Raw genomic sequence first — 13,809 nt, forward strand, 5'->3', positions numbered from 1 at the left:
AATTTTGGCACAAGATGAAGTCCTCCAATTCTGGGGTTCAACTGACCTTGATGTGACAAACACATGTAAATAGGATGGAGAAATCAAGGAAGGCCTCCTGTGGAGGTGACACTGAAAGCTGAGGGATGAATAGGGGTATGGTAGACTTGACATTGAGATCCTGTTGGAGAAGACTCTTGAGAGTCCCTTGGACTCCAAGGAGATCCAACCAGTCCATCCTAAAGGAGATCAGTCCTGGGTGTTCACTGGAAGGACTGATGTTGAAGCTGAAACTCCAATATTTTAGCCACCTGATGTGAAGAACTGACTCATTTGAAAAGACCCTGATGCTGGGAAAGATTGAAGGCAGGAGAAGGGGACAACAGAGGATGAGATGGTTGGATGGTATCACCGACTCAATGCACATGAGTTTGGATAAACTCCGGGAGTTGGTGATGGACAGGGAAGCCTGGTGTGCTGTGGTCCATAGGGTCGCAAAGACTCGGACACGACAGAGCAACTGAACTGAACTGAACTGAACACGCAGATGGCTCTATCAGATGGTTTTCTCTGGAGAAGGGGAGAAGTATCTGAGAATTAATGGCCTCTGGGAGCAGCCTTTGGCCGATGGCTGGTGGGGATGGTGGGGCTGGATAAACACCCCAGCTCCCTCTCCCACAGGTGATTTCACTGAGGTGTGTGTCCTGCACTAGCTCCCAGAGGTCCTGAATGCTGAAACTGCACCTTCAGCAGTGAAAGCACTAACCACTGGGAAGCCAGGGAATTCCCACCAAAGTTCATGGACTGGAACTTCCCTGGCCGTTCAGCGGTTAAGACTCCAAGCTTCCAATGCAGGGGACTTGGGTTCAATTACTGATCAGGGATTAAGATCCCACATGCTGTGCTGCTGCTAAGTCGCTTCAGTCGTGTCCGACTCTGTGCGACCCCAGAGACGGCAGCCCACCAGGCTCCCTGGTCCCTGGGATCCTCCAGGCAAGAACACGGGAGTGGGTTGCCATTTCCTTCTCCAATGCATGAAAGTAAAAAGTGAAAGTGAAGTCTCTCAGTTGTGTCCAACTCTTAGCGACTGTATGGACTGCAGCCCACCAGGCACCTCTGTCCATGGGATTTTCTAGGCAAGAGTACTGGAGTGGGATGCCATTGCCTTCTCCGCCACATGCTATGAGGCAGGGTCAAAAATAAGTAAATAAACAAGTATTTTAAAAAGCACACAAAATTTGTGTGTTTAAGCCCTATTTCCCAGGACCTCAGAATGGAACTGTATTTGGAGAACAGGTTTTTTTTTTTTTTAATTGGAGTATAATTGATTTACAATGTGTTCTTACTGTACAGCAAAACGAATCAGTTACACGTACACACATATCCACTCTCTCTTAGATTCTGTCCTCTATAGGTGATTACAGAGCACTGAGTAAAGTTCCCTGTGCTACACTATGTGCTCCTTGTCAGTTACCTATCTTGTACGTGTATGTGTGTGTGTGCTCACTCAGGTCTGACTCTTCTGTGACCCCGTGAACGGTAGCCCACCAAGTTGCTCTGTTCATGGGATTTTTCAGGCAAGAATACTGGAGTGGGTTGCCATCCCCTTCTCCAGGGGATCTTCCCAACCGAGGGATTGAACCCAGGTCTCCTGAGTCTCCTGCACTGGCAAATGGATTCTTTACCACTAGCGCCACCTGAGAAGCCCCATTATATATATAGTAATGTGTATTTGTTTATCGAGATAAGATCTTTAAAGAGGTCGTTGAGATAACATGAGGTCTAGTTAAGACAAAGCCACCCCAGGGCTCAGAGGTGCCAGCGGATAAAGATGAGAATCTCGGGCACTGGGATCACCATGCCACCTTGCGCGAGGCAGACAGGAGGAGGGCGGGGCCAGACATCAACAGAAGCCACTGCGCTTGCGCCAAAAACCCGTTAGGAAAAGCTTCCCAAAGTGGGAGGGGAGACCCCACGCTAGGAGGCTGCTCTGAGGATTCAAGCCACAGAGTAAGGTCTCAGGGCCACGGAGGAAATGGTTACTAGTTGAAGACTGGACTGCCCTGACCTCAGCCTCCCGAGCTGTGCTTCGGGCATCTCCTTCCTCCTGCGTCTTTCAGATTCACACCGGTAGAGGGACAGCTGACCTTGGGCTGCCCTTTTGGAGCAGCGTGGCCAAAAAAAAAAAAAAAAAAAAAAAGGAAGAAAGAAAGAAGCCAGGTCCAACATTCCCAACGTTGTATTTGTCTGTTTACATGTCTGGGTCCCCAAAATATTTGAGTTTGTGATGACAGGGACTGCATCTCTCTTGTTTGGCACAACGGTGGGCATACAAGGGGTGCTCAATGGATGCTCTTTGAATAAAAAATTGAATGAATTAGTGAGTGAACAGATGCCACTCATCAGTAAGAAGCCTTGACTTTGGGCTCAAGAGATAGACCTTCACATCTCATCTGCGGGGGCTGAGACACCGGGCTTATCCCACTGTGCCTCTAGCTTCCTATCTGTAAAACGAATGTAGTAACAACACCCACCTCCAGGGATGGGAGGAAAGCATCCAGACCATTTGCCAAGCACCTGGCTGGGAGGGATTGGCGGCAGGAGGAGAAGGGGACGACAGAGGATGAGATGGCTGGATGGCATCACTGACTCAATGGACATGAGTCTGAGTGAACTCCGGGAGATGGTGATGGACAGGGAGGCCTGGCGTGCTGCGATTCATGGGGTTGCAAAGAGTCGGACACGACTGAGCGACTGAACTGAACTGAGCTGGCATGGAATAAGATCTCCCAGTGTCTACACCAACTTGCTCAAAATCTTTTAAGAGAGAACCACAGAAAAAAGGTCCGAATGCAGCCAACAAAGGAAATTCCTGTGCTGGGCGGGACTGTTTTCCATGACCCCTGAGGTCCTAGCTCAGTTTCAGGTCAGAGCTGTTTTGTGTTTCCACAGATCAGCTCTCACTCGCATGGTCCAAGATGAGGTCGTGGTTTCCAACGTCCCTGCCAGGCTCAGCAAGGAGCATCCGCTGAGATGGTGAGAAAACCCTCCCGGGAATGCAGAAGCCTCTCTTCCAGTCCCCTCCCCCATCACCTTTGACAGTCATAACATCCCTCCATTTTCTTCACAATTTCTTCTGCGTGCCAAAGGAATCCATGCTCACTGTAGACAATTCGTGAACATTTTTTTTTTCAGAGAAAAACTACATAAGAAAAGAAAAAGAAAGTTGCCCCAAAGTCCAACAAGGCTGACATTTTTGTGAATTTCCTTCTGGTCATTTTTCCATACAGAACAGGTAACTGTGCTAATTTTTCAAAAGATGAGATTATTCTGAATGCACAGCTTTGGAAGCTGCTGTGGAACCTGCAGAAAGAGAAAGGGGGACAGAAGATGAGATGGTTAGAGAGCATCACCCACTCAATGGACATGAATTTGAGCAAACTCTGGGAGATCGTGGAGGACAGAGGAACCTGGCGTGCTGCAAGTCCTTGGGGTCGCAAAGAGTCGGACACAACTTTGCAGCTGAACAACGGGTCCTCTGGCAATATGTAGGGATTTTTCTACTTGGATTTTCTCCATCACTGAGCCTCCAAGGCCATGGGGGATTTCATACTTTATGATAAGAAAGACTGGGACTTCCCTGGCGATTCAGTCACTGAGATTCGAGGCTTCTACTGCAGGGGACGTGGGTTTGATCCCTGGTCTGTGAACTGAGATCCCACATACCTCTCGAGCACAGCCAAAAACAACAAAAGCTAAGAAAAACTATACTCACGAGGGAAAGGGCGGATGTTGTTCAGCTGTTAAGTTGTGTCTGACTCTTTGTGACCCCAGGGACTGCAGCACACAGGCTTCCCTCTCCTATACTATCTCCCAGAGTGTGCTCAGACTCATGTCCACTGCGTCCGTGATGCCATCTAACCGTCTCATCCTCTGTCGTCCCCTTCTCCTCCTGCCTTCATTCTTTCCAGCATCAGAGTCTTTTCTAATGAGTCAGCTCTTCACATCAGGTGGCCAAAGTATTGGAGCTTCAGCTTTAGCATCAGATCTTCCAATGAATATTCAGGGTTGATTTCTTTTAGGATTGACTGGTTTGATCTCCTGCTGTCCGAGGAACTGTCAAGAGTCTTCTCCAGCACCACAGTCCGGAAGCATCAATTTTTTGACGTTCAGTCCAACACTCACATTGGTACATGACTACTGACAAAACCATAGCTTTGACTGTGTGGACATTCGTCAGCAAAGTGATATCACAGGTGGTCAACAAGGCATCTATGTGGTGGTTAAGACTGAGGCCCTGGGGTCAGATTCTGGCTCCTACCACTTTCTGACTCAGTGGGAGTGTTTTAATCTTTGGGCCTCATTTTTCCCATCTGTAAAATGGGGATATATTAATCCATCTTTTAAAAACATTTATTTTTATTTTACTTATTTGGCTGCTCTGGGCCTTAGCTGTGGCGTGTGAGATCTTTAGTTGCAGCATGGGGGATCTAGTTCCCCAGCCAGGAATGGAACTTGGGTTCCCTGCACTGGGAGCATTCAGCTCTAACCACTGGACCACCAAGAAGATTCCTATATTAGTCCAGTTAATCTCACAACAACTCTGGATCCCACAAGTGTCAACAGCAGAGAAAGGTTTCCGTGTCTTAAAAACATAAACTTGGCGTTCACAGTGCACCAGGCTCTGTGCTAAGCTCTTTTTAAAATTTTTAAATTTTATTTATTTCTTTATGTTTGGCTGTGCTGGGTCTTCTTATGCTTTACGTGGGCTTTCTCTAGTTGCAGCGAGCAGGGGCTCCTCTGCTTTGTGGCTCGAGGGCTTCTTCTCGAGATGGTTTCTCTTGTTGTGGCACACAGGCTCCAGGAGTACAGGCCTCAGTAGTTGCGGTACACAGGCTTAGTTGCTCTGCGGCGTGTGTGATCTTCCTGCACTGCGGATCGAACCCCTGTCCCCTGCATTGTCCGACAAATTCTTGTCCAGTGCTCCACCAGGGAATTCCTCCATGTTCTTGAGGACCACACCACGCTGCCTTCCTAGCAAGTTATGGACATCACACCTTCATTACTGTATTACTTATATAAAACCACAAAACACACATCCAACGTTGTCTGCTTTGCCATGATTCATTGTATCCAGCCTACGTGCTTTATGGAGCTTTCTGTATTTGTGTTTTAGATCCTCATTTTAAAAAGATTTTTAAAATAAATTTATTTTATTTTACAAAGTACAAAGCATTTGTTTTTTTTGCTCCAGAAACAGATGCCATTATCAGATTTTTTTTAAATTTCTCAATGATTTTATTTTATTTTGGGAGAGCTCAGTCGGTATAGAATCCACCTGCAATGCAGGAGACCCTGGTTCGATTCTTGGGTTGGGAAGATCTGCTGGAGAAGAGATAGGCTAGTCACTCCAGTTTTCTTGGGCTTCCCTTGTGGCTCAGCTGGTAAAGAATCTGCCTGCAATGTGGGAGACCTGGGTTTGATCCCTGGGTTGGGAAGATCCCCTGGAGAAGGGAAAGGCTACCCACTCCAATATTCTGGCCTGGAGAATTCCTGGGTTGCAAAGAGCCAAACACAACTGAGTGACTTTCACTTTCATTTCTTTCTTTATTGAAGTATAGCTGACTTACAGTATTATATTAGTTTCAGATGTACAATATAGTGATTCAATATTTTTATGGGTTATACTCCATTTAAAGTGATTACCAAATAATGAACATTTTTACTTAATTAGTTTTAAATTTTCAAAGGTTTAGGCTTGCAGAAAAATTAAATGGAAAGTACAGTTCTCATATATCTCCTCTCTCCCTGCTCCACTTGGTTTATTATTAATGTCTTGCATTAGTGTGGTAACTTTATTGCAACTGATGAACCAATACTGATAACACTATTATCACCTGAAGTCCAGGGTTCACATCCGGGTTCACTCTTGGTATTGTATATTCTGTGGGTTTTGACAAATGCACAGTGTCCTGTATCTGCCAGTACAGCATCATACAGAACAATTTCATTACCCTAAAACCCTCACTTATTTCTCCGTCTACCTCCCACTCCCCCTTCTCCCTGAATCCCTGGTACCCAGTGACTTTTTCTTTTTTTTTTTTTTTTTGGTCATGCCGTGCAGGATCTTAATTTTTTGATCAGGAATCGAATTCACGTGCCCTGCATTGGAAGCGTCCACCACTGGACAGCCAGGGACTTACTGTGAATTGTGTTCTCCTGGGGATTCTTTTGATGTCTCTAGTTGGGCTGGTCTCTGGGGGCCTTCTTGGTGGCTCAGACGGTAAAGAATTTGCCTGCAATGCAGGAGACTTGGGTTCGATGCCTGGGTCGGGAAGATCTCCTGGAGAAGGGAATGGCAACCCACTCCAGTATTCTTGCCTGGGAAATCCCATGGACAAAGGAGGCTGGAGGGCTACGGTCCATGGGGATCGTGAAGAGTTGAAGGATTCTTTCAGTTTTGTGGCTCATTTCTTCTGCAGTGAGAAAAAAGGGTAGCCCCACCCACCCCTGAGAGGAGTGTCTGGGGGGAAGGCCTGATGCAGACAAGGAAGTCCGGTGGACGATAATTCATTTATTTATTTTTGGCTGAACTGGGTCTTCTCTGCTGTGCCTCGGCTTTCTCTAGTTGCAGTGCTCAGCCTTCTCCTTGTGGCGGCTTCTCTTATTTTTGGAGCACTGGCTCTAGGCATGCCAGCTTCAGTAGCCGTGGCACGTGGGGTCGGTAGTTGTGGCGCACGGGCTTAGCTGCCCCATGGGATGTGGAATCTTTCCAGACCAGGGATCAAACTGGTGTCCCCTGCATTGGCAAGTGGATTCTTAACTACTTGGACCTCCAGGGAAGTCCCCTGAGCAATGATTTCGTATCGTGAGAAGGAAGGTTTGCAGTAATTGGAAGGTGTGGAAGGCTGGCTATTGCATTAATTTGCTCAGTCAATAAGCATTTATTGAACACTTACTGTGTGCTAGGCACTTTTCTGGTCCCTGAGGACACAACAGGGCCTTGTAAGGCCTGAGGAAGACTTTGGTTTTGTTGACTTAAAATTTTTCACATTAGAGTTATGAGTTAACTTTTATTTGGGCAAAATGAGGACTGCAGCCCATGAGATACCTCTGAGATATCTGCTCCAAAGAGGTTATGGGGGAAAGTAAAAGTGAAAGTCGCTCAATCATGTCTGACTCTTTGCGACCTCATAGACTGGATAGTCCATGGAATTCTCCAGGGCAGAATACTGGAGTGGGTAGCCTATCCCTTCTCCAGCGGATCTTCCCGACCCAGGAATTGAACCGGGGTCTCCTGCATTGCAGGCGAGGTCTCCTACATCTCCTGCATTGGCAGGTGGCTTCTTTACCACTAGCATCGCCTAAGCTTCTCCTAAGTGTCTTGAATTGCCCTTCCTTGAGAAGTGATGGAGGCAGGGTCCACCCACCATTAAGGTCATTCAAAACTCAATCACTTTCCCCTGCTTTCCAGGTCCATCCCCTGTCATCTCGCACCTGGGCTGGTGCGATCATAGGAAGGTCAGTATATATGTGATTTTGGTGAAGGGGGACTGCATGCAATCAGGCACATATTTTTTTCCAGAAGTTTCTGCTGGTCTCGTGAAGCTTTCTGCTAGGGAAGTCAAGGAACAGTCGTCCCCATGAAGCGTTTTAGTGCTTTTTCTAAATATGAGGAGATACAAGAATTGGACTCACAAAATCAGCTCCTAAAAAATATGTAACTATCTGAACTATCTATCTCTCGCCAGAGTTTCCCCGAGCACACAGTGCCGCATTTCTGCTCTCCACCCTAAACTCCTTCCAGGGGGTGTTGAAAGGAGCTGGTGCAGCAGCTCATAACTTAGTCCTTGTAGCGGTACATGGCAAGTGCCAATTTGTAGCTGACAGCTTTGCTCTTAGTAAGGTGGGAGCCACTGGGCGTTCAGAACAGGATGGACCTAAATGACTCAGTTGCTCACAGGCGCCCTCTGGTGGCGGAAACTCACTGTGGCGTGAGAGGCGGAGCCGAGATACCAGGGAGGAGACAGTACTGGCCCAGGTGCGAGATGACAGGGGATGGACCTGGAGTGAAGGGGAAAATGGTCAAGTTCTGAATGATCTTAATGGTGGGTGGACCCTGCCTCCATCACCTCTCAAGGAAGGGCAATTCAAGACGCTTAGGAGAAGCCTAAGTGGCCCAGTGCAGGAGATCTAAGAGGCGGGCTCATCCCTAGGTTGGGAAGATCCCCTGGAGGAGGAAATGGCACTCGCTCCAGTATTCTTGCCTGGAGAAGTCCATGGACAGAGGAGCCTGGCGGGCTACTGTCCATGATGTCGCAAAGAGTTGGACACTACTGAGCGAATGAGCATACTAAGGACAGACTATGTAACATTTCTGACCCTTTCTACCAGCGGCTGCATCTGGGTCCTTCCTGCAGGGACCCCCCTCTGAGTATCAGTCAGTTGGCTGTCTTGGCTGTGGGGCCTCAACTCAGGTGCCTACCTGGCCAGCCTAGCTGGAGGGAGGTGGGGGCACGCCGGCAAACTAGAAGTTGACCCCACGCCCCGCTCCATGAAGGAGAGAGCAGACATTCATTTCAGCCACGCGTGTCTGTGTTTAGCGGGGAGTGCAGTTCCAGCATAGTCGCATCTCTGGATTTCCCAAGAGAAACTCGAAATCCAGATGTTCGATTGAAAAAAAGTTTTAATTTTTTTTTCTTTTATTTTTAGAGCTGAGGCCACCAGCAAGATCTGTTCTGAGAAAGGAGAGGACCCCTCCCTGGACCTGGACTCTTTTCCCAAACCTTGCATTTCTCATTCCCACCGGCAGCTGAGTATCTGCCGCCAGCCACCCACTGTTTCCGGCCTGTGTTAGTTTCCTACGGCTGCCATTAATTACCAGAAGCTGGGTGGTTGGAAGCAATAGAAAGGTATTCTCGCCCTACTCTGGAGAAGGAAATGGCAACCCACTCCAGTATTCTTGCCTGGAGAATCCCATGGACGGAGGAGCTTGGTGGGCTACAGTCCACGGGTCGCAAAGAGTCAGAGACGACTGAGCGACTTCACTCACTTCACTCGCCCTACTCTGGAGGCCAGACGTCTGAACACAAGGTACTTCCAGGGCAACGTGCGCACGTGCACACTCAGTCGTGTCCGACTCTTTGCAACCCCGTGGACGGTAGCCCGCCAGGCTCCTCCATCCATGGGATTCTCCAGCCAAGGATACTGGAGTGGCTGCCAGTTCCTCCTCCAGGGGATCTTCCCCACCCAGGGATCAAACTCGTGTCTCCCTTGCCTCCTGCAGTGCAGGTGGATCCTTCACCTGCTGAGCCACCGGGGACGCGCCCACGCTGCTCCCCAGAACTCTGAGAAGAGTCCTTCTTTCTTCCTTCAGCGTTTGTTGGCTCCTGGCAGGCCTCGGCTTGTGGCTGCATCAGCCCAAGCTCTGCCTCCATCTTCACATGGCCTTCTCCTCTCTCTGTGTCAATCTCCCCCCACGCCAACTCTTTTTTAATAAGGAGACTAGTCATTGATTTCTTAAATATAATTTTTAAATATTTATTTACTTCTGGCTGCACTGGGTCTTCGTTGCTGCGTGAGGGTTTTCTTCTAGTCGCCATGAGAGGGGCCCACTCGCTAGTTGTGGTGCGCAGGCTTCTGGTTGCAGCGGCTTCTCTTGCTGCGGATCCCGGGCTCCGGAGTGCTTGGGTTCCAGTGGGCGCGGCTTCCGTAGTGGCCCCAGGGCATGTGGAATCCTCCCAGGCCAGGGATCGAACCCACGTCCCCTGCATTGGCAGGCAGATTCCCAACCACTGGACTACCAAGAGAGTCCTATTTCTGTTTTGTAAATAAGTTCCTTTGTATCATTTGTTTAGATTCCATATATAAGTGACATCATGTGATATTTGTCTCTCTGTGTCTGACTTGCTCCACTTAGTATGATAATCTCAGGTTGTATCCATGTTGCTGCAAAGGGCATAATTGCGTTCTTTTTGATGGCTGAGTGGTATTCCAATGAATATATGTACCACGTCTACTTTATCCATTCATGTCTTGCCCATTGTATGAGTTTGACTCTTTTGAAGATCTATAACTGTCTAAGACCAGAGTTAAATTTATGATTAGAATGGGCCTTGAAAGGATATTCACAATTTTTAAAAAAGATGACAGTTCTGGGTAGTAGTGCCTGAGGGCTTGCCCATTGCATGGAAAGCTTTATAACAACCCTGGGAAGCAGATGTTGTCCTTATCACCGTGTGGCAGGTAAGGAAAGTGAGGCCAAGGCTTAAGTCATTTGCCTAGTGAGCGGGGACACTATGATCTGAACAAACCAAGTGTTAGGGCCCAAACCTCTGACCATATGGCCTTCCTCGAGGATTCCCAGTAAATTCCATCTGACGACCAATATTTGGGGGCTTCTCGGTTAGTGCAGTGATAAGGAATCTGCTTGCTAATGCAGGAGCCCAAGGAAACACGGGTTCGATCCCTGGGTCAGGAAGACCCCCTGGAGGAAGAAATGGCAACCTGCTCCAGTATTCTTGCCTGGGAATTCCCATGGACAGAGGAGCCTGGTGGGCTGCAGTCCAGGGGGTCACAAAGAATCAGACCTGACTGAACACAACACACACACACACATACCATCTGGGAAAATCCAGGTATTTCTGCTTTAATCCCACTCCTAGGCATGTATTCAGAAATACTCATAATTTGAAAAGATACATGCATCCCAGTGTTCATGGCAACACTATTCACAGTAACCAAGACGTGGAAACAGCCTGTGTCCATCGACAGATGAATGCAGAAAGAAGCTGTGGTGTGTATAGACAATGGAATACTACTCCACCATAAAAAAGAGCGAAATGATGCCATTTGTAGCAACATGGATGGGCCTAGAGAGCGCCCTAATCAGTGAAATAAGCCAGGCTGAGAAAGACAAATACCATACGATATCACTCTAAAAGAAAAAAAACAGTACAAATGAACTTATTAACAAAACAGAAATAGAGTCGCAGATGTAAAAAGCAAATTTTGGTTATAGGGGTGGAAGAGGGGGAGGGATAAACTGGGAGATTTGGATTGATACACACACACTGCTATATATAAAATAGACGGCTTCCCTGGTGGCTCAGAATGGTAAAGAATCTGCCTGCAAATCAGGAGACACAAGCTCGATCCCTGGGTTGGGAAGATCCCCTGGAGAATGGGATGGCTACCCACCCCAGGGTTCTTGTCTGGGAAATCCCATGGACAGAGGAGCCTGGTGGCTACTGTGACCAAGTGGCTAAGATGTGACTTAGCCGCTGAGCACACATGCATATATAAAGCGGATAACTAACGGACTTCCGTGGTGGCCCAGTGGGGAAGAATCTGCCTTCCAGTGCAGAGGACCTGGGTTCAATCTCTGACTGGGGATCTAAGAGCCCACAAGCCCGTGGGTTCCACAATTACTGATACCGTGCACTGCAATGAAGATGCTGCAGCTGAGGCCTGATGCAGCCAAATAAATAAATAAAAATAAATATTAAAAAATAGATAGCTAATAAAGACCTACTGTATAATGCAGGGAATGCGACGCTATACTCTGTAATGACCTACATGGGAAAAGAATCTAAAAAAAGAGTGGTGTGTACGTAACTGATTCACTCTGCTGTACCGCAGAAACTAACACAATGCTGTAAATCAACCATATGCCAATAAAATTATATTCTAAAAAGATATTTTTAATTTTTCTGCCATACAGCAAACTGAATCAGTTATGCATACACCACTCTTTTTTTAGGTTCTTTTCCCATGTAGGTCATTACAGAGTATAGCGTCGCATTCCCTGCATTATACAGTAGGTCTTTATCAGTTCAGTTCAGCTCAGTCGCTCAGTCGTGTCCGACTCTTTGCGACCCCATGAATCGCAGCACGCCAGGCCTCCCTGTCCATCACCATCTCCCGGAGTTCACTCAGCCTCACATCCATCGAGTCAGGAATACCATCCAGCCATCTCAAACTCTGTCGTCCCTTTCCCCTCCTGCCCCCAATCCCTCCCAGCATCAGAGTCTTTTCCAATGAGTCAACTCTTTGCACGAGGCGGCCAAAGTACTGGAGCTTCAGCTTCAGCATCATTCCCTCTAAAGAAATCCCAGGGCTGATCTCCTTCAGAATGGACTGGTTGGATCTTCTTGCAGTCCAAGGGACTCTCAAGAGTCTTCCCCAACACCACAGTTCAAAAGCATCAATTCTTCGGCGCCCAGCTTTCTTCACAGTCCAATTTTCACATCCATACCTGACCACAGGAAAAACCATAGCCTTGACTAGACAGACCTTATTCGGCAAAGTAATGTCTCTGCTTTTCAATATGCTATCTAGGTTGGTCATAACTTTCCTTCCAAGGAGTAAGGGTCTTTTAATTTCATGGCTACAATCACCATCCTCAGTGATTTTGGAGCCCCCCCAAATAAAGTCTGACACTATTTCCACTGTTTCCCCATCTATATCCTATGAAGTGATGGGACCAGATGCCATGATCTTTGTTTTCTGAGTGTTGAGCTTTAAGCCAACTTTTTCACTCTCCTCTTTCACTTTCATCAGAGGCTTTTTAGTTCCTCTTCACTTTCTGCCATAAGGGTGGTGTCATCTGCATATCTGAGGTTATTGAGATTTCTCCCGGCAATCTTGATTCCAGCTTGTGTTTCTTCCAGTCCAGCATTTCTCATGATGTACTCTGCATAGAAGTTAAATAAGCAGGGTGACAATATACAGCCTTGACGTACTGCTTTTCCTATTTGGAACCAGTCTGTTGTTCCATGTCCAGTTCTAACTGTTGCTTCCTGACCTGCATATAGGTTTCTCAAGAAGCAGGTCAGGTGGTCTGGTATTCCCATCTCTTTCAGAATTTTCCACAGTTTATTGTGATCCACACAGTCAAAGGCTTTGGCATAGTCAATAAAGCAGAAATAGATGTTTTTCTGGAACTCTCTTGCGTTTTCCATGATCTAGCAGATGTTGGCAGTTTGATCTCTGGTTCCTCTGCCTTTTCTAAAACCAGCTTGAACATCTGGAAGTTCACGGTTCACGTATTGCTGAAGCCTGGCTTGGAGAAATTTGAGCATTACTTTACTAGCATGTGAGATGAGTGCAATTGTGTGGTAGTTTGAGCATTCTTTGGCATTGCCTTTCTTTGGGATTGGAATGAAAAGTGACATTTTCCAGTCCTGTGGCCACTGCTGAGTTTTCCAAATTTGCTGGCATATTGAGTGCAGCACTTTCACAGCATCATCTTTCAGGATTTGAAATAGCTCAACTGGAATTCCATCACCTCCACTAGCTTTGTTCATAGTGATGCTTTCTAAGGCCCATTTGACTTCACATTCCAGCATGTCTGGCTCTAGGTGAGTGATCACACCATCGTGATTATCTTGGTTGTGGAGATCTTTTTTGTACAGTTCTTCTGTGTGTTCTTGCCACCTCTTCTTAATATCTTCTGCTTCTGTTAGGTCCAGACCATTTCTATCCTTTATCAAGCCCATCTTTGCATGAAATGTTCCCTTGGTGCCTCTAATTTTCTTGAAGAGATCTCTAGTCTTTCCCATTCTGTTGTTCTCCTCTATTTCTTTGCATTGATTGCTGAGGAAGGCTTTCTTATCTCTGCTTGGTATTCTCTGGAACTCTGCATTCAGATGCTTATATCTTTCCTTTTCTCCTTTGCTTTTTGCTTCTCTTCCTTTCACAGCTAGCCATCTATTTTTTAGTATTTATTTTTATTTTTTTATTTATTTGGCTGCATCAGGCCTTAGCTGCAGCATCTTTGTTGCAGCGCACGGTATCAGTAATTGTGATGCCCACGGGCTTAGTTGACCC

Source organism: Capricornis sumatraensis, chromosome 9 (assembly GCF_032405125.1).
Source record: "Capricornis sumatraensis isolate serow.1 chromosome 9, serow.2, whole genome shotgun sequence".
NCBI lineage: Eukaryota > Metazoa > Chordata > Mammalia > Artiodactyla > Bovidae > Capricornis > Capricornis sumatraensis.